General features: G+C 40.9%; 1 protein-coding gene across 13 annotated transcripts in view; it reads left to right on the forward strand.

Moving 5' to 3' along the window:
• Positions 1-26,728, forward strand: part of HERC1 (HECT and RLD domain containing E3 ubiquitin protein ligase family member 1) — a 136,299-nt gene that overhangs the window by 24,688 nt on the left and 84,883 nt on the right. For 10 of the 13 annotated variants that reach the window (XM_074880963.1, XM_074880968.1, XM_074880974.1 and 7 more), the window contains exon 1: positions 1,348-1,511. The exons of 1 other annotated variant lie outside the window; for it this stretch is intronic. The gene's annotated coding sequence lies outside the window, so the exon portion shown is untranslated. Of the gene's footprint in view, positions 1-1,347; positions 1,512-12,224; positions 12,573-26,728 lie in introns of those variants that run through there. 2 more of the 13 variants (XM_074880965.1, XM_074880967.1) reach the window with 2 other exon arrangements.

Consider the following 26,728-nt stretch of genomic DNA (forward strand, 5'->3'; position numbering starts at 1 on the left):
CAGCAAGGTGTTCTACAGCTTAATTTATGTGTGTATGAAGAAATAATTGCTCTTTCGCTTGTTCTGAATTTGACATCTACTAGTTCCACTTGTTAGCCTCTAGCTCTTCTACTGGAAGAGACAATAAACAATTGTTCCCTGTTCACCTATTTCATGTCACCAATCTCTGTAAACTTCCATTATATTCCTACGTTGGGCTGATGTGTCCAAACTTATGCAATTGCTCCTTGCACAGAAGTTTTTCTCTCGCTGGTCAGTTTTCCCGTTTATTTAATGAAAGTCATTAACAATGTTTATTAATTCACTCATGCCATCCCTGCCATTGTATGGACCATAACCAGTTGATGTGGGTATAACTGAAATTTCTCACTGTTTTGTTTCTTGCCATTGTGGCCTTGATGATCTTACATGTCATTGTTGCTGCCGCCATCTTGGCCAGTAATTCAGTCTTGAGAGTATACCTTTCCTATTTTAGACCCAGAATTTCAATCCTCAGTGACACTTTGACTTCTTGTTGTTGTTATCCTGTTCATTTTGTTTAAGCCAAAGCTTTCTTGTTCAGTATGCTCCTGCTTGTCCACTGATGTAACCAGTTCTGCCTTTTCTGCACACTTTCTATCCCTGCATCCAGCATTCGTTTCTCTTCCTTTCACTGACTTTCCAATACATCTCTCTGATCAGTACCCTCATCTAAGTGGGCCATTTCACTCCCCTAACCTCTTCTAGACGCTTTTACTCAAAAGCAGGTGTTTGATATTGCTTGTGCTTTAGGAAACCAAATAAAGCGTTTTGGGGATGTTTTAATGGCCAGTGCCAGCAGCCTGGTTCCACTCTGAGGAAGAGCCGTCCCCGCTGCAGTGCTGCCCCTGCTGCGGCCCTGCCCCGCGTGATGGGTTTGGGGCTCCTCTCTCCCGCACGCTGATGGCTGGCTCCCGCGGTCTCCACAGCTCTCGCCACAGGGTCCCTCATGGCTCCAGGGGAGCCTCTTCGCCTCACCAGGCTCCCGTAGGCTCAGCCACAGGCGCGGGCGGTGCAGCCCCGCCGCCCTGGTGCTGCCGGCACACCTGCCCGCCGCGGGGTGGGCTGCTGCGGGCCGCGCGGGGCTGAGGCGCCGTGCTGAGGCGCTGTGCTCCGCGCCCGGGCCGGCAGCCGCCCTCTGCAGCTCGGCCCGCCGGGGAGCGGAGGCCCAGCGGCCGGCAGGGCGGCCCTGCGGCTGGGCCGGGGGCTGCGGCGGCCCTCCCGCCCGCCCCGCTTTCCCGCGGCCGGCGGCTCGCGCGCGGCCCTGCGCGCGGAGGCGGGGAGCGGCCGGCGCCTCGCGAGAGCGGCGCGGCAGCCCCGCGAGATCTCGCCGCCGCCCTCCCCCTCCCCGCCCGCGTCATGTTTTCTCTTTGACAAGCCGCCGTCGCCGTTGCTGCCGCAGGAGAGGACGCGGCTCCCGGCGGGGACTCGCCGCTCGCCCCAGCCCCGCAGAAGACCCGGACTAAGGCCCGCCGCCTCCCCCCCGCTGCCTGGTGAGCGCCCGGCCGCGGGGGGCTGGCGAGCCCCGGCCGCCGGTGGGGACAGGGGCGGGAGGCCTGAGCGAGCCCGGCGGGGGCGGGGGAGGGGGGGTTCTCCTCAGGGTCGCTCCCCACCTAAACAACCCGGCGCCTCAGGGGCGCGGCCGCGGTGGGGGGGGGGGGCAGCTGGGGCCCCGCCGCACCCCGGCACGGCCCCCCGCCTTGTCATGCGGGGGAGGCTGCACCCCCTGTGCCGCCGCCGAGGGGTTGGGGGGGCGCAGGGCGGCGAGGCCGCAGCTCTGGCCACGGGCGCCTGGGAAGGGGGGAAGGTGCGGGCGGGGATGGAGAGAAGGGGGAGGCAGGTGGGGCCGGTCAGATGGCAGTGCCCTGTTGCTGGGGGTGAGAGAACGACCGGCGTCCGGCAGCTCTTCTTCCTTTGTAGGGAGGGGAGGAGGGGGCTTTTTGTATCTCTTCAAAGCAGTATAAACTATACAAGATCTGCGTGTGCGATCCTCGGAGCCTGTGCTTTTCCCCTTGAGCCTCACTGAATGCCGTTGTGGCATGGCCGTGCGTTCTTCCCTGGAGTTAAATGTATCTCTGGCTGCTGTCATAAAATTCTGTCTGAAATTTGTTATGTTGGCCTTTAAACTGTGTGCATGGCTATAGGTGTTCCTCTAGACCTGTCAGCTGAATTGCATCGTCTCCCCATGGCTTATTTGCTGGCTCTCACTTGCAGTACTGGAAAATTATGTGTGTAGTTTAACTTAGAGATGATTTATTTTGTATTCTAAAATGATGTCCTAGCAGGTGGTGGGGCTTTTTTGGTGGTGGTGTTTTTTTAAAAAAAACTGTATACGGTTAATTTCTTTTAGAATTTACTGTATACAAGCTGCTTTTCATGTTTTTTTAGGGACAGAACCATGTTGTTAAGCTCTTTCACTTTCGCAGTGTACATAGGAGAGGTTTATGTGCAGTTGGTGAAACATCATCATCGTTGTTTTAGACCTGTTCTTCATGTGACATATCTAAGCTGATTGTTGCTTCATGGGCTGTTTAATTTGCTGTAGCTGGGACCATGTGCTCTATATGCATGGATACATGTAACATAGATATATATACATGCATGCATACTGTGTCATGAGCTTGATCAGATTTGTAGTTTAGCAAAGTGTTCTGTGCTGTTACTTTATAACAAAAACTCAAAGCTGTAAATTTACACCTACTGAATTTAGTGCTCCTTGTTAGAGGCCCCATGTATAAACCACATCATCCCCATCGCATAGGGATGTGAGACTGTGGAGCACTTGGATCTCAGGATTGAGTCTCACATAATTATGGGGAAAAAATATAATAGACATTTAATCTGGAAAGATAGGTTGTACACCTGGTCAGCCTGCTACTGCTTCCCAGTATTCTAAGAGGAATCTCTTAATTTTGTATGAAAGATTAAAAGCTGTACAATGTTAATGTGCTGCGGGACAGAAGGGCATTACCAGTTTCCTGTATCCTTGCACCTGCAAGGAATTTGTTAGGTGGCTTTATACACAGTAGTTGTCTGTCAGAATGAAACATCTTAGGGCTCCTTGTCTCCCAAGCATAAACAAACTCATATATGTTTGAGGCTTTCCTCTCTGAGGAAAATGTTCTTATTTAAATGTTTTGTTCATTCTCTTTAACATTAAGGATAACCATGTTTTTATGGCTGGAAGTATACAAGCGGAAGGGGGAGTTGAAATATTTTTCTGCAAGCTGTGTAAAGGAGGTATTGATATCTAATTGTTAAGTAAGAATACTAGGGATATAAAGTCTTTGACTTATTTTTGCTGAAGGACTGCTTGGCATAGGAAGAATATACCAGCATTTTCTTTTATTCATTTAATCCTTGAACTTAAAGATAGTTTACCAGTGAAAGCTTTTTTTTCTGTTATTTCAGAACTGAATTAAATGGAAGGAAAGGATTTAAGTGGCCTGATTAAAAATCTCCATTGTTTTTTGTCTTTAATTTACCAATTTCAGGTAGCCATAATCTTCCTTTTTTTAAGAAAACAGTGCAGGGGTGCTCTGCATGTTTTCAAGTACCAGTGATGACTGGAGTGGGACCATTTTATGGGTGGGAAAAACTACATGTGAAATTAGTCTTTGTATTTTGGTAGTAAAATTAAAAGTATATACATTTAAATACTTTTGTTTAAGACTCACTTCTAGTATTCCAATCTTTCTTTCCATTTTTAATTCTTGTAACTATCATGGGGACAAAAATCATGTGTATTTCAGGAAGACTTGGAGGAGCAGGCATTTGAGTTCTCGTCATAGGTTGTTACGAAGTCCTATTCTTTCAGTACAACAGTCTTCATTTAGATACTGACAGATAGTCAATCTTCCTCTGTTTATATGACTTGGAAGATTTTTATCTTGTACTAGTATATTTTAGTTAAATGTAGGGTGCATTTGTCTATAGCTGATTTGACTTCCTGGTGTCAAAGTCATCTTAGTGATGGTGAGTACTGTGTTGGTTATGTTTTTCTCATGATTTGTTCTCAGAAATTGCTGGCAGGTTTTATTTTTTTCTGTCTGCCTGTAGTGGCTGACAGTCATATGGAATATTCGAATCTATTAGGTGTTTTCTCTTTAGACGTTTTTAAAGTGGCCCGCAGAAAATGAAGCTCTGCTTTCCTAGGGCTGCTGAAGTAACTGGCAGTGTGCTGCAACTGCTTACTGTGCATCATAATAACTTCACAGTAACCCTTATAATTTATGAAGATAAAAAAAAAAATAGTCTGGAACCCAGTGGCTATGGAATTTGCCAGTCAACAGCAAGTGTAATTGTGGCCTGGGAACTCGCCAGGTATATTCTCTGGCCTTGACTGTCTGTTGTGATTGATCTGATGTCATCAAGCTAGTTGGGAGTATGTTGAGGTGGCACACAGGATCATGTTCTCTGCTGGAAGCTGGAATTTACTGTTTAAAGAAGAGCCTACAATTTGAGTCCTCCTTACAAGTAATAAAATTTTTTTGCTGTCAGCACTGCATAAGACAGAAATTTGATCCTCAAACATTTCCTTACAAATGCGTAAATTTATATAACAAAAGTTTCTTTTTCAGTTAGTTTTACTGGGAGTACTCAAGAAATGGAAATGTTAACACAAAGTGTATACTTTGCTTATTTTGCATTTGAGTTGTGGTCTAGCTCTTGAGTACTTTTTTTTTTTATTTTCTGATATTAGAAATTGCATATTAAAGCAAAAATGGGCTCAATTGTATTTTAAAGTAGAATTACCTACACCTTACTAACTGTGTCCCAGAGAGGGGTGTGATTCAAAAACTTGCTAAGAGAACTATCAGATAATTAGGTTGTAAGTCACCTCTGGAGGTCATACAGTCACAGAATCACAGAATGATTTGGGTTGGAAGGGACCGTAAAGACCATCTAGTTTCACCCCCCCGCAACGGGCAGGGACACCTTCCACTAGCCCAGGTTGCCCAAAGCCCCGTCCAACCTGGCCTTGAACGCTGCCAGGGAGGGGGCAGCCACAGCTCCTCTGGGCAACCTGTGCCAGTGTCTCACCACCCTCGTTATAAAAAATTTCTTCCTGATACCCAATCTAAACCTACCCTTTTTCAGTTTAAAACCATTACCCCTTGTCCTGTCACTACAGGCCCTTATAAAAAGTCTCTCTCTGTCTTTCTTACATGCCCCCTTTATATGCATAGACAGGCTGCAGTCCATCTCTCTGCTTACATCAGAGCTAACTGGAAAGTTAAATGAGATCACTGATCTGGTTGAATTTTGAATATCTATACTTATGCGGATTTTACAGTCTCCTATCCGTTGTTGGCTTTCGCAATTTAAAATCGTTATTACTAGTAAGTACATCTTAATTATTTTTTCTAGTTTTTACAAGGAAATGTGTGTTCCTGTGTCTTATGATGGTTGGAAATATTATGTCTACCTGGTTAGTAGTAGTACAAGTTAGTAGAAGTACAAGTGCTTGTACCTTTGGGGGAGAGTGGTAGTGTTAAAACCTCACCAGGGTTTTCAGCCCTTTCTCAGTGCAAGATCAGGCACCATTCTTTCCTCAAATTGTTGGAACGTTTTTGATGTATGGGGATGTCTGCTTCTCAGCTCCTCTTTCTACTAACTGCTTCTGCTGATTATGTATGTGGACTGTATTCTACATTCTCAGCTTTTATTTCAATATACTTTTATGTATTTGAAGAAGTAATGGATTAAATTGATACTTGTGAGTTTCTCTGCTGAATAGTAATAAACTTTTATTTGTCTCTGCTTGGGTAGGTTTTGTACAGCACCCAAGGGTATAAACATTTACATTCACAAACCATGATTAGGTTTTTGTATAATTTTCTTTATAAACAGAAGGGGAAAATAGCAAATAGATTAATTTTCTTATCAACTTAAAAATAATTTTTTCCACCTTTTGTCTGTCTCCCAAAAGATTTTTGAAGTGACCAGTTCTGAAAGCATAGGGTTATATTGGTTTCAGTAGTAGACCTGGTAATAAATAAATAATCCTAAAGGAACCTAAAAATATGTAGGAAGACTAAATTTGGAAGAAAATCAGTAGAACCTCAATGTGACTTACCTGACAAATATTATAAAGTTAGGTGGACTTTAATGTTTGGCAAGGAAAGTTGATAGTTGGCTGCAGAGTTAATCTGAATTGGGATATCAGTAATTTGGTTTCCATATGCTGAACAGAAGGCTAATACAAGGAGGAAAGATAGTGGACATTGTGACCAGCGGAGACAGATGTTCACATAAATCAGTGAATGTTAGTGTGTATTTCATTGTAGTGTTTTTCTTACGCATGAAGAACAATCTGCTGTAGCTTCTGTTCTTGCTTGCTCTTTCTAGTTTAGTTCCTTTTGCTTATTGTCTTGCTGTTCCAGATTTGTAGGAGACCATAGCTTATTTTTTCTGCGTGGTTTTACTGTCTATCTCCTATTATCTAGCACCTCTCCCTTTTTCCTTTTTTTTTCTGCTTCCAATGTCTCTTTTTGTCTCTTTAGTTTCAATTCTCTGTTAATTTGTAGTAATTTCTCTGCAGTGTCAGTATTTTCTAATATATTGTTTTCTCTTTTTCTTTCCCATGACTGTTTTGTATAGATTCCCATTCACCTCACATCTGTCATGACACTGCGTATAGACTAAATGTATTGGCCGAAAAGAACGTTTGAGGAACATTACCTTGCACAGTGACCTACGGTGCTTTTTGGCATGAGTAAAATATTGAACAAATAACTTTTCTAGGCAATGTTATGTCCTGTTACCCTTGGTTTTAACTGTCATAGTTTGCCCTGGCCATGAGTGATACGGAACATCTTGCGGGTTTTGCATTGCTTGTAGGTTTTACATTGTTGGCCTATGACAAGGCAGGATTTTAATTAATTTTATATATTCCTGATTTCTAAATTAACCTTTCAAGAAAAAGGCTGTAAATGTTGTTTGGAGCCCTGACATCTGCTGCTAAATCATATATATACAAACAACCCTTTATTTATGAAAAGAGGAGAGCAAACAGTTTGCTTTTCTTTTAGTTGTACTTTCAGATTGTAAAGTTTTAATAAGGATTGCAAAAATTGCTGCATTCTAGCAGTTGGTAGCATACAAAGCGTGATTCTTACTGGGCCTTTGTGCCTTCTTTGTAAGAAGTATGAAAGACTGGAATGGTAAAAAGTTCAGGTAGTATGTCGTTTTATGGAATGTTAGGAACTGTTAGGATTGGAACTCAGCAAAACCAGAAGACGGTCCTTCTGTTGCAGAAATTCAAGGCACATCTGTATATGGAATTCCAGATTCAGTTCTGGAGTTGTACAGATGAACATACAGATATACATATCCTGATACTATGGGTAGGTCATTATATCAATGTAGATCATATAACAATGAAGGAACTAGGAAAAAGGCAAAGGAATGTGATATGAAGGATTAGAGGGTAGGCAGTGCTCCTGTGAAAAGAGTCTTTGGTTTCAGTTGATACTGCAGAGGAGAAATAAAACAACCGCATTTCTTGTGTGTCATAGTTATAGTAGGAATTGGACAGATAATTGAGATGATAATTTAGTAGATTTAGATACAGAATAAAGACTTTGGTTTACTGGTAAGAATGTTACATTATTTGAATTAACAAAGTAATTTGTAAGGGTCCTCAGTGATTATGCTACAAAACTAAAATATTGCAACTTTGAAGAAATTCCACTTGTATAATGGAATTGTAGTATTATCATCACAGTGAGGCAGTCAATAGAAACATATTTGTCCTGTTTTCAGCTGGGATAGAGTTAGTTTTCTTGCCAGTAGCAGGTATAGTGCCCTGTTCTGAATTTAGGATGAGAATAATATTGATAACACGCTGATGTTTTAGTTGTTGCTGAGCGGTGCTTACACTAAGTCAAGGACTTTTCAGCTTCTCATGGAGCCCTGCGAGCGAGGAGCCTGAGGGCACGAGAAGCCGGGAGGAGACACAGGCGGGACAGCCGACCCCAGCCGGCCAAAGGGCTATGCCATACCATGTGACGTCATCCTGAACAGTAAAACCAGGGGAGGTGGTTCGGGGGGTGGCAGCCCGCTGCTCGGGGCCTGGCTGGGCATTGGTCAGCGGGTGGTGAGTGGTTGCATTGTGCATCACTTGTTCTGTGTATTCTTTTATCATTATTATTTTCCCTTCCTTTTTGGTCCCATTACGCTTTCTTTATCTCAACCCACGAGTTTTCCCTTTTTCCTGTGGGGCTTGAAGGGTTGAGATAATGACAGAACTGACCAGAGCGTGTTCAAACAAATTTGTTACAAGCATTCATTACATTAGTTTAATAGTCACTGGTCACAATGTTGATTTATTTGCTCTTAGAGCCATTGTGCTTGTTCTCGGAGTTGTGTTATGTAACACCTTACTTGCTGTATATGTTCCCTGTTGTGCTGTTTATCATCTCTGGATTAAGGTTATAATTTTGCTGTACTGTGTAACACTGGCTTATGATATGATAAAATTACTGGTCGTGAGACTAATCTGGTATTTGTACTCAGCATTGCTGTCATCTCTGTACTTCAGGAACCATCTCTCTGAAACTATTAATAATTACACTCTTTACCTTTTCTCCTCGGAGAGCTAATCTATGGGGGAGACAAGGGGGGATGCTTTCCCCCACTCCTTCACCTTTTCCTTCTCCTCCAGGCTAGTTACAATAGCTTTTGAGAATTTTTAATATCCTTGGGATGTTCAGACCAGCATGTTCCTATTGCTGTGTCTCCTGAATGTGTTTCAGGTCTTGTTTCAGACTATTTAAGAATACCACCCAGAGATCTGTCCCAGGGCTGGATAGTTACAAGTGACAGGGTGTGTGGGATAGCATGGGCACGTACCTAGGACAGTGGACACGTCCACTGTTTTGGAACTTCACCCCTGAATAAGTACAGAATCCTGACAAACTACTAAAATATTTGGAAGAGGTGTGCTGTCACCCTGACAATTCCATAGACACACAAATCACTGCAATGTGTTGGGGCCTGGCCCATGCATACGGAGCCCTGTTAACACTATTCAGTACCCTCAAGGGGAGGAGAAGGTCTCTGGATCTAAAAACAAAAGGACAGGCGCTGCGGCTACTCCAACCCCGGTGACAGGCACTGCAGCTGAACCAGAGAACCAACCTGTGCCATTATCAGTTGCCCCTATACACAAGAAGAAATATTGGATGTGAAAGCTCATTTAGTAAGGGAAGAAACTCCTACTAAAAAGGGGAAGGAAGAAGTGGACAAGGCAGGCTATTCTGAAGCATGGCTATCATGAGAAGAGGAAGAGGCAGAACTCATAAACGAGGCAGTAACCACCTGATCCCTATCCCTGAATGAACTGTGAGATGTGAAAAGATTTCAGCCGTTGTCCAGGTGAGCATATTGTCACCTAGCTTCAGTCCTGCAATAACAGAGCCTGTAGCCTGGAATTAGAAGGTAGAGAAGCTAAGCGGCTGGGATTCCTTTCTAGGGAAGGGGGCATTGACAAGTGACTGGAAAAGGGACACAAGCCCTCAGCCTCTGGAGGCGACTCCTGTCAGGTGTGAAGAAAAGGTATCCCTCCAAGTAAGGTGTTGTATGTCACCCAGGCAAGTGGACCACTGTGGAGAGAGGTATCCAGTACCTGAGGGAACTAGTCATGCTGGAAGTGATTTATAATGACCTGGACAACAAGCAGTTATCCAAAGATCCAGATGAAGTCAAGTCTACATGACCCATGTGGCAGAAGTTTGTATGGAGTGCACCATCATCATACACCAACTCATTGGCAGTAGTGACCTGGGAAGACGGAAAGCGGCAAACAGTGGATGAATTGGCTGGCCAACTCCGGCAATATGAAGAAAGTCTTCCTCCCTAAGGGCCTGCAACTTGGCTGTGGAGAAACTGTCCTGGGAGTTCCAGCAATTTGAAGAGGATATGTCCTACTTCCCACCTATACTGGCCTGTATCACAGCTATTCAGAGTAAGCGTTCCTCTGTTCAAGAGGGAGGATATAGTGGGTACACACTACAGGCTGCCCTCTGGTTTTGTCTGTGTGACCACAGAGAGGGCATGAGGAAGTGGGTTGGAAAATCTACCTCAACCCTAGGGCATGGATACATGAGTTGCAAGGAAAAACAATCAAAAAAGGGGTGGTTCTGGGAAAATTGCTGCTCCAGTTTCCAGTGGGCAGTTTCCCAGGCAGAGTAGAAGGGCCAGTCTACTTCTGATCTTAATAAAGGGACTTCTGATTCGTATTTACAAGGAGTGATCACCAGGACTAGAGGGGCCCTGCCTCCAGCCAGGTGGAGGAAGGGGACAGCTGGGTTTATTGGATGGTGTGGATTCGATGGCCTGGCATGTCAGATCCCCAGGAGTATAAGACTCCGGTGGACACTGGTGCACAGTGTACCCCAATGCCAGCAGGCTGTAAAGGGGCAGAACCCATGTGTATTTCTGGAATGAGAGGGGGATCCCAACAGCTAACTGTGTTGGAGGCCGAAGTGAGCTGAACTGGGAATGAGTGGCAGAAGCACCCCATTGTGAGTGGCCCAGAGGCTCTGTGCATCCTTGGCATAGACTATCTCAGGAGAGGGTATTTCAAGGACCCAGAAGGGTACCTGTGGGCTTTTGGCATAGCTGCCTTGGAGACGGGGGAAATTAAACAGCGGTCCACCTTGCCTGGTCTCTCGGAGGACCCTTCTGTTGTGGAGTTGCTGAGGGCCAAAGAACAACGGGTGCCAGTCGCTACCACAGTGGTGCACCGGCGGCAGTATCGCACCAACCGAGACTCCCTGATTCTCATCTATAAGCTGATGGAACAACTGGAGAGCCAAGGAGTGAGCATCAGCAAGACTCGCTTACCCTTTAACAGCCCCATACGGCTCGTGCAAAAATCTAATGGAGAGTGGAGACCAACAGTAGACTATTGTGGCCTGAATGAAGTCACGCTGCTGCTGAGTGCTGCCATGCTGGACATGCTAGCACTTCAGTATGGTGTCGAAGGCGGCTGAGTGGTACGCCATAGTTGATATCGCTAATGCATTTTTCTCAATCCCTTTGGCAGCAGAGTGCAGGCCACAGTTTGCTTTCACCTGGAGGGGCATCCAGTACACCTGGAATTGACTGCCCCAGGGGTGAAAACCCAGCCCTACCATTTGCCATGGGCTATCCAGACTGCACTGGAACAGCGTGATGCTCCGGAATACCTGCAGTATGTTGAGGACATCATCACATGGGGTAGCACAGCAGAAGAAGATTTTGAGAAAGGGCAAAAAATAGTCCAAATCCTTCTTGAAAACTGGTTTTGCCAGAAAACAAAGTAAGGTCAAGGGACCTGCACAGGAGATCCAGTTTTTAGGAATAAAATGGCAAGATGGACGTCATCAAATCCCAATGGATGTGATCGACAAAGTAATAGCTACATCTCCACCAACTAGCAAAAAGGAAACACAAGCTTTGTTAGGTGTTCTGAGTTTTTGAAGAATGTACATTCCAGATTGCAGTCTGATTGTAAGCCCTCTCTTATCAAGTGACTTGGAAGAACAATTTCAAATTGTTCTGAGCAATGACAGGTCTTTAAACAAATTAAATGGGAGATAGTTCATGCAGTAGCCCTTGGGCCAGTCCAGGCAGGATGAGGTAAAAAATGTGCTCTACACCCCAGCAGGGGAGAATGGAGCCTCTGACAGAAAGCACGAGGGGAGACTTGAGGCCGACCCATGGGGTTTTAGAGTTGGGGATATAGAAGATCTGAAGCCCACTATGCTCCAACTGAAAAAGAGATACTGGCAGCGTATGAAGGGGTTCAGGCTGCTTCAGAAGTAGTTGGTACTGAAGCACAGCTCCTCTTGGCACCCTGACTGCTGGGCTGGATGGTCAAAGGGAGGGTCCCCTCTATATGTTATGCAGCTGATGCCATGTGGAGTAAATGGGTTGCACTGATAACACAGCAGGCTTGATTAGGAAACCCTGGTCTCCCAGGAATCTTGGAAGTGATCATGGACTGGCCAGAAGGCAAAGATTTCAGCACATTGCCAGAGGAGGAGGTGACGTGTGCTGAAGAGGCCCCACTGTATAATAAACTACCAGAAAATGAGAAGCAATATCCCCTGTTGACTGGTGGGTCCTGTTGTATTGTAGGAAGGCATCCAAAGTGGAAGGCTGCTTGATGGAGTCCTGTATGACAAGTTGCAGAAACTGCTGACGGAGAAGGTGAATTGAGTCAGTTTGCAGAAGTGAAGGCTGTCCAGCCAGCCTTAGAGATTGCTGACTGAGAAATGTGGCCAGCGCGCCTTCTCTGTGCTCATGCGATGGTGGCACATGCCCTGGGGGAGCAGTTACAGCAGTGGAGGTAGAGCAACTGGCAGCGCAGAGGCAAAGCATGTGGGCTGCCGCATTGTGGCAAGATATTGCTGCCCTGGTAGAGAACCTGGTTGTGGAAGTACGTCACGTAGGTGCTCATGTACCCAAGAGTTGGGCCACTGAAGAACATCAGAACCACCAACAGGTGGATCAGGCTACAAAGATTGAAGCAGCTCAGGTGGATCTGGACTGGCAACATAAAGGTGAGTTATTTATAGCTCAGTGGGCCCATGACACCTCAGGCCATCAAGGGAGAGATGCAACATACAGATGGGCTCAGGATCGAGGGGTGGACTTAACCGTGAACACTATTGCCCAGGTTATCTATGAATGTGAAATATGCACTGCAATCAAGCAAGCGAAGCAGTTAAAGCCTCTCTGGTATGGAGGACGATGGCTGAAATATAAATATGGGGAGGCTTGGCAGATTGATTGTATCACATTACCACAAACTCACCAAGGCAAGCGCCGTGTGTTTACAATGGTGGAAACAACCACTGGGTGGCTGGAGGCATATTCCATGCCCCATGCCACCACCCCAAACACTATCCTGGGCCTTGAAAAACAAGTCTTACAGCGACATGGCACCTCAGAAGGAATTAAGTCAGACAATGTGACTCCTTTCCCAAACAACCTCATAGACACCTGGGCCAAAGAGCATGGCATAGAGGGGGCATATCATATCCCATCATGCACCAGCCTCCAGGAAAATAGAACAACACAATGGACTGTTAAAGACTACACTGAGAGCAAGGGGTGCTGGGGCATTCAAACACTGGGATGCACATTTAGCAAAAGCCATGTGGTTAATCAACACTAGGGGGTCTGCCAATTGAGCTGGCCCTGCTCAGTCAAAACTTTTATGTACTGTAGAAGGGGATAAAGCCCCTGTAGTGCACATAACCCAGACTGCCTTCCCCAGCATATTGTTATTCCTACCTCAGGCAAAGGCAAACCTTTATCCATGGGATTGCTTTTGCTCAGAGAACTGGGTGCACTTGGTGGGTAATGAAGAAGGATGGGAAAGTCTGATGTGTACCTCAAGGGGATTTGATTTTGGGTGAGAATAGCCAATGGTTTGAAATGTATGATGTTAATTGCTATCTAATACTCGTATGTCATCACTACTGTGGTTGATATATGCGATATCAATGGTATTACAGTAGGAATATCCAGATCAATGAAGAATGAATTCTGATGAAACTGAGTCAAGTGTAGTGATGATAGAACTAGACAAAGGCAGCAGTGATGGAATCAGAACCGGTTTCAGCATGCAACAATCCAGCACCACACACCATCTTTCTTGCCCTGAAGGACTGTCACGACAGATGGAGCCCAGTGACATTGGACTAAATGAACTCAACGAACGTTTTAGAGGGGTGGCCTATAGACTAAGGGAATGATATCTGTGTGTAAATATCAAAAGACAGGAAAGGTGTTGGTGATGGATTGGGATGTATTGGAAAGTGTGGGACCTGGGCGTGATGTAGATGGTGTAGAATAAGGGGTGGGTTTTGTCCTGTTTTCAGCTGGGATAGAGTTAGTTTTCTTGCCAGTAGCAGGTATAGTGCCCTGTTCTGAATTTAGGATGAGAATAATATTGATAACACGCTGATGTTTTAGTTGTTGCTGAGCGGTGCTTACACTAAGTCAAGGACTTTTCAGCTTCTCATGGAGCCCTGCGAGCGAGGAGCCTGAGGGCACGAGAAGCCGGGAGGAGACACAGGCGGGACAGCCGACCCCAGCCGGCCAAAGGGCTATGCCATACCATGTGACGTCATCCTGAACAGTAAAACCAGGGGAGGTGGTTCGGGGGGTGGCAGCCCGCTGCTCGGGGCCTGGCTGGGCATTGGTCAGCGGGTGGTGAGCGGTTGCATTGTGCATCACTTGTTCTGTGTATTCTTTTATCATTATTATTTTCCCTTCCTTTTTGGTCCCATTACACTTTCTTTATCTCAACCCATGCGTTTTCCCTTTTTTTCCAATTCCTGCCCCCATCCCACTGGGGCATCCCACAAACAGCTCTGTGGTGTTTAGCTGCTTGTGGGTTAAACCACAACCATATTGCATCAGGTTTTCAGTCTTATTTCACATAAATTAACTGTTCCAGACCTGTGATCAGCTATGTATACAGAACTTCTCCTTTCTTAAGAACTTACCTAAATGAACATCCCAGAAAAAAGTTTTCAAATAGTTAGTCTCACTTGCAGTGAATGAATTCAATTATATTCTTAATGAGCTGATAGAATTACCTGATTATTCTGATTGTGAAATCTTTTCTGAGTTCTGTGTAAGCCACAAAAAGCTTGATTTTTCTGGCCCATCCACAGAAATTATTTCTCACTGTTGCAAAGAAAGATGTAACTACTCCTAGCAATATTAAGACATGTAGTGCGCCCTGGCTGCCATCTGTTTAAATATTAAATTTTCTAATCCTTTTCAGAAACCACCCGGGTGACATCATGCTTGAAGTATCTCTAGCACAGTTTACTCTAGGACCACTCATGTTGAAAACAGTAAATGAAACTGCTTTGAACTTGAGAGAGATCATGGTCAGTGAACCATACTGCAGAACTCTGTCCTTCAGAAATACACAAATCTGCTTATTTCTTTTGCTTATTTGTTAAAGCTTTTCTTTTTTTGGAATCTGTTTAGAAAATATCTTTACCTGCCCCTTGGGGAAAGGTGGTATAACATTACAGTGAGGCAGTAAATAAAATCAGGCATGCGAGTTTCACAACCAGTTCTTTGCGTGTTCTCTAGTTTTGGTTTTTCCTGCCTTTGATTTGACTGTACAGACTTCTAGCTTCTTGTGTTACAAGCTTCTATAATTAGGTTCCTATAAAATACAGTTAAATGTAGTCAGCATCTTACAAAGGTTGCTGAAATTGCTAATCACAGAGAGGGAGAGAGTACTTGTGAGGTTTATTTTTCCTCAGAAAATTCTGATTTTTAGGACATGTAATGTTTGCAGCTTTATAGGTGCAGTTTTTCAAGAGCTTTGTAGAAAATAAAGCTTTCAACTGGTTTTGTTTTCAGCTGTTCTAAGTGTGTGCACTTAGCTTCCATCAGAATAATTGTTTTTGTCTGTGCTTAATTTCTGCTGTAGTAAGACTAAGTTAAAGAAAAATGTGGTAATATGTAGCTTTGTTCAGTTCTGACCTTGTTAATATCTTCAGTGTGTGTGCTAGAGTCACTGATTTAAGAAAACGTATTTTCTTCATGATGATTGAAGATACCATATCTCATTTTGTGTGTATTGATTCTCAGCTTGTGATGTGCTGTCTTCATGTTTCCAGAATTCAGAAGCTTCTGGATGATACTTAAATGTTTTTTTCGTTACCTAAGACATCTTTTCACTTTTCCATAAATTAATCCTGGCTTTGCTACAGGATATTATAACTTAACCCTTTATAAGTTCTAAAGTAATTTTCTAGCTCTTCCAGGTATTTTCTAGCTTTTGGGGTAGACCGTTGAAGCTGGTTTTAATTGCTTTATACCAAATACATTATTTATACAGGCAGTGAATAACCCTACATTTTATTCAGTTGACACTGTAGGGAGAAATAAAATTAGCTAAAAGTAGAATTTGTATAGAATGTTAATTTTCATTCTTCCAATATTTTAAGAGTTGCTCCAATCTTTTTATGAGTGATAATAGATATGTTTTTTCTCTCCAGAAATGTTGTACTAACTTACTGTTGAGTCATAATATTGCTTCCTATAACACATGACTCTCTTCTCTTATTTTTCTGGCTGACATGCCATGCTTTTTCTGAGCAGAAGAACACGACCACATTTTCCAGATCTTCAAGAGGCATTTGTGTTTTGTGTACGTTTATAATTGTAGGGGTTTGTGATGATGACCTGATGGTCAAACCTTCCTCAGTTATGTAAGTCGTGATGAGATTCTTGTGTTAGAGATGGATATTGTACAAGACACAGTGTTTCCAGTATTTTTGATTGTCATAAAGAAATGTTTGCAAAATACCTTAAAAATCTGGTTTTTAGTTTGAAAGAATTAAGTAAATTGAAGATTTGTCTTCTGCTTTCTGTTTGAGTCTCAGACTGCAAAAGTGCAATCAGACATGCTTACCAGGAAGGTTTATTACTGTTTGAGAGAAAAGTAGCAGAGGAATACACTTTCATGAGCCATAGAAAACTCCGAAACTTGTAATTGTGTTAGTTGAAGAATGATTTTTGTAAGTTTGAAAACCTCCATGGACTGTGACAAGTGATGCCTAAAGACTAGGTTAAAATATATTCCCCTTGTTTACTGTGTCCATTTGACAACACTTCATATAAGATCAGTTTTGCTTTCTATCCCTGTATTACAGTGTTTACTTGTTTGGACCTTGTACACAGGGAGGAAAGCACAAAGTTGTAAAGTAACAGTTAAGCAGGAAGATTCAGGTGTATGCAAGCAATGGGAAATCACTGTACTTGAAGGTTTAGCTACATTTCTGAGTCGATTGTTCAATTTTTCTTTTAGCAGTCTGGGCAGCAGTTATAGCTTCTTCCTTCTTATCTGTGAGCTTTTATTATTGTTGAAATTCTTAATGGGATACCAATATTTACACACATTTGTCAATGAGGTAGAACCACTGCATTGGAGATCATGATGCTTATAAAAAAAAAAAGCCCTAAAATTAATTACTCCCTTCAACACATTTAGGTGGTTTCTGTCTGTTGATAAGCAGAATGTGTGCTAAGGACTGAAAAAACAAAACATGTTTTGTGGGGAAACTGTGCTGTTACACTCTCTTTAAAATAGTGAAATAATATTCCCATCTTCCACTTTTTCATAGAATAGTTTGGGTTGGAAGGAACCTTAAAGACCATCCAGTTCCAACCCCCCTGCCATGGGCAGGGACACCTTCCACTAGCCCAGGTTGCTCACAGCCCCGTCCAACCTGGCCTTGAACACTGCCAGGGAGGGGGCAGCCACAGCTTCTCTGGGCAACCTGTGCCAGTGTCATTGATCTTTTTTATGATCTTGTACAATCTTCTCTTAAACAAAACAAAAAAACCTCTACTTTTTCTTGCCTTGACTCTCATACTTAAATCTCTTCTTGCAGGAATTTAGAGTTATCTCTTTGGAGTTGCCTAGAGCTGTTCCTTATCTTCCTGTTTCTCCTTCAAGAAGCAGCCTACAGTGTGTGCTGTAATCTCATTATATAGCTTCTGTTCCATCTCTACCTTTCTTTAATTAATCACAGCAATCTTTCTCTTAGATCTATATGCAGCACCTTTTCAGTTATTTTTTCTTTTAAATCTAAGCCCTAGAAGGGAGCTTCCTGTTTACTTATATTAGGATAAATTTGTCAGCGGTGTGGAGGCAGTTCTTGGGTGACAAATTCAAATATCTCCCGTAATTTCCAAGCTGACACAGAAAGGGAAGACTATGGAAATTCCTTCTTGGAAGTTGTGTATACATTCTGTCCAGGGCCAATCTTTCTTGCTAAGCTCAGAAAAAAGACCTTTATAACCTTGTAAGCTTTGACCTTTAACCCCATGCTAAAGTAATTTTAAAATTATTATTATTTTTACCCTGCCCCCCTCCCCTTGGAATCTAGGAATATTTGCTACACTTTCCAAATTCCAAAGTCCTTTGACCGTGTTGAAGTTGAGGACTTCTCTTATTAGCCTGTTTTGTAATGTTTTTTCTCCCTCTATTGGGTTTTTCTTAGACTTGCATTTGATCAAAGCCATCCCACCTCCCTCAAAGTGAGAAGACCTAAAAACTTCTTGGTTTCCAGAAGCTGTAGTAAAAATCTAAAAGAAGTTCATTCTTAGAGATTTGACAATCTTCACAGCTGAGCCAACCAAGTGTATTTATGAGAATTCTTTAGTGTTTGCTTTGTTCCCCTTCTAGAAAAATCTACGTTTTCCAAAGATAATTTGGGAGATGGTGGTAAGTGGCTGGAAAACTTAACCGTTACTTTCCAGTCCCATTTTACCTTTTGTATGATACATTATATAAACACAAAAAAACATTTAACTTAATTTTCCCTATAATTTCCCTTTGATGTTAACTGTGTCATTTTGGCAGAATTATTCCACTTTTGAAACTAAATCATTGTTACACAGAAGTTACTTGTGCTTCAGACACACATACATGAAATACTGAAATATTTGTGGTATATACTATAAATACATAAATATATATGTATAAATAAATATCAGAACATTTATAGTGGAATACCTATTTTGTTATAACTCCTAGTCAGTTTTACATCAGGATATTGCTCATGCATCCATGCAGTCAGTGGTATTGTATACAAGCTGGGATTAATTGTAAGATCCAAGTTCCTCTTTCTGTTTCTGAGTGTTTAAATTGCTATGGTGACAGAGAGAAGAAAGGAGCAGTATTTATACTTTATCACTTCATAATTTATTTCCGTTTCATGGAAGTAACTTGTAAATTTAGTTATATGCAGCTCCAGTCTCTTATTTTATTCTTACTTAAGATACAGGAATAGTTCTTATTTCCTTAGAAAATACGCAGTTTTCCTCAGTGAAAGCATTTACTGATTGGCCTGTTTCATTAGTGATATAAACTTAACTGAGAGCTCATTTGTTCAATAGACTGTTGTACTTAATGATTACTTGCAACAAGCCTTTCACATTTTAATACATGTGATTTATTAGTTATTTTAGTCAAGCTTACATCTCAAAATGAATGTTTGAAGTGATCTGTAAGTAGCTGGTGGTTTCAGGCCGAATTAATTCCTATCGAAGAAAATCAAACTCTTTAATAACACAGCATATTTTAAATTCTTTAACAGTATTTGCTAGGCTGCTAAAGACTACATTCTATCCCTGAAATATGACAACTCTCCTCTTTTTCTCTGTATCTTAACTCAGAAGGGAAGATCTTAAATGTATTTATTATTAGCATTTATTCTGTCTTGCTGGCAAACACTTTGCAGGCTCTTGGTTTAGTTTGGTTTTTTCTGAGGTGCAACAGACACTGTCTAAACCAAAACATCTTTAAAATCATTGTGCAGGTAAATAGATGAATAGAAATGTTTGGAAAAAAGGGGAAATTAAATTTATTGTAAACTTTCATTCTCTCTGAATTCTTGGCCGTGTGGAAATGCGTGCCAACCATTTAATTATTAGAATTTCATAATGCTTATAATTTCTTGTAAATTGATTTATTTGATTTTGTAGTGCAGCCTATTATCTTCTTTTTATCCTTACTAATTATTGCAAGATGTGAAGACCTCATGCTGAGCTTAGAATTTGAGTGATAATAGCATGAGGTAATTTGTGTATTTGTTGTTAGTTTGTTTACATAATGGGGAAAACCATGAACAGACCAGAAGATGTAGCTGCCTTGTACTTTTGTGCTTGAAAACATAGAATCTGAAACATAGGGGCATGATCATTCATTATGCAGGGAGATGTAGTTTTGGAAGTTACAGGTTCATCTTTGGGTGCATTTTAAGTGGGAGACTGATAAAAGGAAAAAGACCTTTGTGCTGCAGGTAAGTTCTGTGTTTCTTATAACATTAAATAGAGCTCTCAAGCATATTTTCTTCTGTTATTTAAATGTTCTACTATCCTCTTAGTTCAGACACCACCCCACCCCCCGGTTATGTTCCTCTTGTTTTCACAGGTTTCATTTTAAAGCTCCTTTCTTATCATTGCCTTTCATATGATGTAAGAGGAAAAAACAGCAGTTAGTGTCCTAGTTGAAGTGAAGGGTAACTAAGAGCTTTGTTCTACAGCTTGTGAATATTCCAGTAGAGTATTTGATGAATCTGAGCCTTTTCTTCAGTTCAGTTGTAGAGTCTGCAACACTGTCTGTGACTCACAGAGCTATTAAGCATCATTTTCCCCCCAGCTTTAACAGTAGTTTCTAAGAGGGTGGTGAACAAATGCCTTTTTCTTCATCTTCTGTTCGGCAGCAGTTCTTTCTTTTTGGAACTGTCAGTAGTAGTACTGTAGGTTTCTGAATCTTCCTCCTAGCACTTGTTAATGAAGACCACTTTCTTGGCAGGAATTAAGTTGGAAAAGAAATATCCAAATTCTTTTGTCCAAATAATGTTTATAAGGAATGCAGTTGACCTTTGCCCTTGCCCTGGGTTTTGCTGAAGGTAGTCTCATGCTTGTGTTTTTGCTTTACTTTCTTGCTTGCTTCTTGTTTGCTTGTGGTGTAACAAAGTTTCATCGGCTATACTTGATTAGTGTTTCCACTTACTTAAATGTGTTCCTGAATTATTTTTTTTTTCTCAGAGTCAACTCTTAGGTGGAGGTTTTCCAGATTGGTTTCTAACTTTATAAAGAAGAACTTTGAATTCTGAGTAAGCAAACAAGTTCTGAAGGCAGTCTTAGTTACCTTCAGATTTATTCTAGTGCAGCTCAAGTTGCTGCCACTGCTATTTTGAAAAAAATCCTACATCCAGGGTACACAGAACTTGTTTTTTAGGGTTTGATATTTTCATTTTGTCCTAACTCTTCCCTACGGTAACCTTTTGAAATAAGTGTTAAATTTGGCAAGACTGTCTTGTAATCCTTGTGCAGCTATGAGTTTTAAGTCCATTTTAGTTGACTTCCTGATCAGCGACAGGAAAATATATGTGGGCATTTACTCCCCCAAAAAGGCTCTTTGCTCAACAGGAACTGTGGTTCTAAAAGATGTGACAAATGAGTTGTGTTGCAAATTCTCGCTATTTACTTTTTCGCTTTTTTCTGAGGAAGAGGAGAAAACAAGGAATAAGGGAAGGAGAGCTGGGCTTTTCTGGTTCATGTTTTTTCAATGTGAAGAGGTTTTTCTCCATCTGGTGCTGGACAGATACATTTTTATATAAAGTAAAATATCAAAACTTTCTCTAATAATTCTAATTTACAAACTTTCTTATGTATCTGGAAATGATGCAATAGGTAATGTTCAAGGCATCAGCTTGGTTAAATCCTAGCTTTTTTGAACCAGTGAGAGCCATTCACGTGGAAGAGTTGGAGGTTTACTACATGTAAAATGTTGGCTAGTGATTTGACAGTAGGAGAAGTTATTTTCAGATTGCAGAAAATAATATTTTCTCTAATTGGAGTCCCAAAATTTGAAAATATAAATGCATAACAAAATGTGATAAGGCTGTTTTTAAGGAGGAACGTTTTGTTTGGTTGTTGGTTTTTTTTGTTGTTAAAATAGAAATCCCAGAAAGTTCTTGGAATTTTGAATTTGGAACTTTGATTTCAAAGTGTTTTAAGTGCTCTGGTGTTGAAATACTTTTATAAAGCTGTTGCCATACTTTTAGATTGGTTTAGATTTGTGCTGCTGATGATTGAAGAAGAGTACTTCTTTACTCCACTTCTTGTCACACGTTTCTGCCTTCTCCCTTTGTGCTTGGCCATAGGGTCAGCTTGTTTAGAAAGTTGGTGGGCCTACATGCTGGCCCACACTGCAGAGTTGGTAGCTTCCACAGTGTCAGCTGAACTTGTCGTGGTCAGATGTAGTAAACCATCAGTGAGTATATTCACATGGTCTTTCAAAGTCAAATACATTTTCTTTTTGCCTGCACTTAAAAAGAAATGTGATGTCCTTGTCCATGCTCTGAAGCAATTATAAACCTTACATTTGTGGTCCTCAGGGAATGAGTTGGAGGAAATAAACCCTGCCTATAAACTGTGCTAGCCATTGTTACGTAGTTTCTGGTTAACTTCAGTGATACATAGTCACTACGCTTGTACTCCGCACAGAGACAGTGATAATTTACATTTGTATTCAGAGAGCCTTTTCAGGATTCTATCAAAATCAGCTTGTTGCCATCAGGCTGTTGGGTTAAAGACTCCTACTGTCACATCAAACTGAATGTTATTTTCAAGATGGACTAACATATTTCTTTTGAAAGTTGCAGTAGGAGAGTAGGTGACTACTAAGCTCAGATAGAAGATTCAGTCTCTATTTTTAGAAGTGCATACAAGAGGAAGAGATAAAAACTATCAGTTTTCAGGAAAAGGAGCAGTATTTGCATGAACAAGTTTCAAAATTTCTGGCTGAAGAATAGCTGGTGTAAGCATAACATAAAGCAAATGAACGAGTCTTTATTCAGGGAATTTCTTAATCTAGCCAGATCTCCATGTGTTGCCTCTTGAGAAGGCACTAACTTTGTCACTGAAGACCGGAGTTTGGAAGTTTGCATTAATTGGCCTTACAGTTGCAATTCAGATCAAAGGGTCATTAGCAAATCCTTCCTGACAAATGAGAAAACGTTGCCTTTTCTTCGTGAACAAGGTCCTGGATGTAATAATACCTATCTGTGTCACTTGAAGGCTGAGCTGTTGGTGTGTTTTGTAGTGTGAGTAAACAGAAGGTGTGTCTAGTATGAAATGCAAAGAATGCTCACTGCCTCTGCATGGTGGTTAACAGTTGTGGCTCCAGTTTGTGTGATAGACATGGAAGGATTTTGTCTGCTGTAATAGAACTGAAGTTACTTGGGCAAGGCTCATGGAGGCTCAGGTAAGACTTTTGATGAAGGTGCTAATCTATTTTAGAGAAAACTTGTCTGGAATAAAAGCGGGTGCTTAGAATTAGAATGTACTTTTTTAGCAGATATATTGGCAGAAGAGCTGTAGTATAGTTCTCTGATTTTTTTTTTTTTTTTTTTTTAAAGTTGCATTATATGTTACCCGTTGCACTGCAAGGCGTTACAGCTGTAGTAAGCACATCCTCTCACTAGATGGCAGAGAGGTTCCCTCCATCCCCCAGAGATTTAGTTTTAAATGAGATCAAGTAGGACTCAAGACTACCAAAGAACACAAACCTCTCGTTCGGAATATTTTATTACTTTTTGGCGAAACTGTAATACATTAGAACCTGAAGGGTCAAAGAACAGAAACTGATCATTCAGGACCTATGTAACCCATGGTCAATGATTATAAAACAGAAGTCAAATCTGTTTTGTACAGTAGGAGGTAAAACATTTGTGGGTTACTTTATAAACAACACTTCTTTTTAAAAGAGCAGTTTGAAAACACTCTTTTGCTTTGAAAAAGCCTCTTTGCATATTAAGCTATAAATTAGCTTGACAAAATTTACAGCTGATGTCAAGAATCCTCTTGAAGAAACTGGAGTTCCAAATGCTACTAGCATTAAAATTAATAACGCGAGTGTCTCTTTGGAAGCAGGGTGTTCTTTTTATTTATTAAATTTAAAAAATTTTCTCAGACTTAGTCTTAGAAGAAACCTGGACTCAACTAGTTGTAATCAGTCTGCATTCTTGTATGTGAGAAGTCTTTCAAACTCAGTGTTTGTTTTTGGAATGTCTTTTTTTTTTTGTGATGTTATCAAGGCTTTTATTTTTGCAGTACTTGAATGTTATATAAACGATAACTAAGAAATACTGTTGATTTTAATGACTTCATTGTTATTTTGCATGCATGTAGTTCTTGTGCTTTACGTTTTTACTGTTGAGTTCAAAGCTGTCTACTGAAAATACTGTGTTTATGAGGGTAAAAATATTAAGCAAGCAAAACAAGAAGAAAAAAAAAATTTATTGGAATACAGATATTACAGTCAGTAAAAAAGTATCCTAATCCACTTGCAAAGCACTGAAATACTAAAATGCTGCTCGATTGCAAGTGAACAATACAAATAATAAGACATTGAAGTAGACGGTCTTTGAAATCTGTGGGGGACACATAAATATGAAATGCTCAATGCACATTGTACTTAGACTCTTTAGATTTCTCTTACTTGTGCCAGGGTTCTGATCCAGAACTATGAATAGGATCTGGCAATGAAACCCTCAGTTCATTTTTAAGTAGTTGGATACCCCAAAAGGTAATTATTTCAAAACCATATTGTGTTCCTTTTTTTAGTCTTAAGTGTTGACAGAACAGCCTGAAATTGCAAGATGAAAGGAAAAAATGAGAAGAAATGGGCTGAAAAGTTTTATGACACATGCTGCGGCAAGATATGTGAACTAGCTTGGATCCTGTAGAAACAGTATTACTGTATCAATGTGGTGCTGTGCTCGAGCTAATAAGCCCTTCTAAGAAGCTATCCTAATACAGGCTTTGCTTGTGTCTCAGCTTAGTCTCATGTAGGCCGACGCTTCTAGACCAGGCAAACACCGGTCTCTGCAGCAGTTTGCCTTTGGGTACCAGTGGCATACATTTATGGTTTTGTTAGAATAATTTTTTGAAGAACACCAACATCTTCCATTTCTGAGCTCTAAACAATATGTATAGTATAGGAGTTCTAGTCATTGCTTTATTCTTGGGACAGTACTGTCAATTGTATCTCCTTGGTTTTTGGTCTGTGGAATTTCTTGTTGTTATAGGAGAGATGCGGACTGTTCAGCAGTTTGCATTTCTGTCAGAAAAGCTACCCATTAGGTCAACCTCCTTTATCCTAATAAAATACCAGAACATGAGGGCAGGGTCATCCATTATATAATTCAGTGCAGACATAAATCATCATAATGCTAAGATATGCTTATCAGTTCTGCAACTTTTTAGTGCTTCAGATCTATATCTTGAATTACCTCATCTCTTAAATAAATGCTGTTCATGTATAGTTTTAGAATAATAATGAGGTAAACTAAAACTGAGGCTACTAATATTTAAATACAATTCTGTAGTACTTGGAAGAAGTGAATTATGGTGAGATGTCTGTCGTGACAAAGAAGTGCCATGCGTTGCTGCATTTACATGGAACAGTCTTCTCCCAAACATCCTCATCTGTATGTGAGAGAGCAGTCACTAAGACAGCACTAGGCACTTTCTAAATAAATTGAAAAAGCAATTAATTTACTTTATGACTCTATTGCAAAATTGGAACAAATTTCTCTGTGTTCTTGCTGCATATTACTTAGGATTTATTTTTGTGATAGAAATCTCTTCAGAGAAGATCTTTTTGTTAGCCTGAAATAATTGTTTTCCTAGTAGAATGACAACCATGAGAGTAGAAAAATTCTGTCTTGTGTATCAGAATTTATTGTACTCCATTTCAAAAGGGTTTGCTATTTCCATTGGAAACTCATTGCAGAATTTAACTTGGAACAACCTTCTGAGTATTTCAGTTTAAAGTCATTTGTGGTTGTTTCATACTCATTTGTTCTTATGCTCATATTCTCCTTTTGCTTACTTATTCGCTCCCCCACCCCTTTTTCCTCTATTGTGTTTACAGACCAGATTTCATTTAGTTTCATTTTTATTATGTATGTATTTATTTTGATTTGCTGTGCTGAAAAGCCACACTCCTAGTCTTACCTTCAGGCTGGATTCTCTGTTAGGGTGGATCAGGGGAATAATCTTTTTCTCTGCATGATCCAGTGTCAGTCTTTAATGAGTTCAGGATATAGGTGACTAATCTAGCTGGTTAATCCAATTGATTAGCATTTTATAAATCTGTGTAAAAATGCTTCCCTTACCTAACCTTCCCTAGCCTTTTTGGAGATGCTTGTTAATGCTACTCAGGATTATATTTTCTTTCATAATGACTTATGATCCCTCTGTGATTCACTAGATTCTTCTACATTTGAATCTCCAAATAACAGATTCTCTACTTACGGGAGAAGTTTTTATTCCATAATTATATGAGCTTGCATGTTTTACTGTTAAATTTCAAGCTATTAATCTACTACTTCTCACCTGGTTCTTCCCATGTGACATACTCATCTACAGTGATAGAGGTGCCTCTGCACTTTGTGTTGTCATTGTTTTACCAACTTAATAATCAAAATACTGCGTTGCTGTTTTCAAGATAGAGAAGATCTCTCAAAACTTAACTAAAACCAAACTTGATTTTTTCCCGTTTTACCACCAAATGTTGCCTTTCTAACATATAGTTCATCTGTAAACTTATACCGCCTTAATTTTTGGAAGCAGTTTATTACAGCATCATTTGCCTAAGTAATAGTGCACACTTTTGAATATAAAAGATGCCTTTCTGATTACTTTTTTTTTTTAAAATGGCTTACACTTTCATTTTGAGTAGTATGGTTAAGAGGTTCATGGTGACTGAGCATTAGGGAACTACAAGGCCATATGCACATTTGCCGTACTGTCCATGCCATACACCTGTGGTGTGTGGTCCGAAAGAAGGACTCTGTAGAAAAATGATCTGCTTTTCCAACACTATATTCTCCCTTCTGAAAGTGATCAGAGGACTTGTTGCCATGTTCAGTTTGAAAGTTGATGCACTCAGATTAAATTTCAAAGAGGTCTGATACTCTGTAATTTAAGTGTAACTTTTCCATCTGTTGATTTATTTTGGATTTTGAATTTTAAAACAGTGAACAAAAAATGCAATCCCTTCTAATTAATCGTAAACCTTGAAAATACTTTTCACTTAAGCCAAGTTATAAGTGTTTTAATATCAAAGCATTCAAGTTTCACACACGGA

This window comes from Strix uralensis, chromosome 11 (genome assembly GCF_047716275.1).
Source record: "Strix uralensis isolate ZFMK-TIS-50842 chromosome 11, bStrUra1, whole genome shotgun sequence".
Lineage (NCBI taxonomy): Eukaryota > Metazoa > Chordata > Aves > Strigiformes > Strigidae > Strix > Strix uralensis.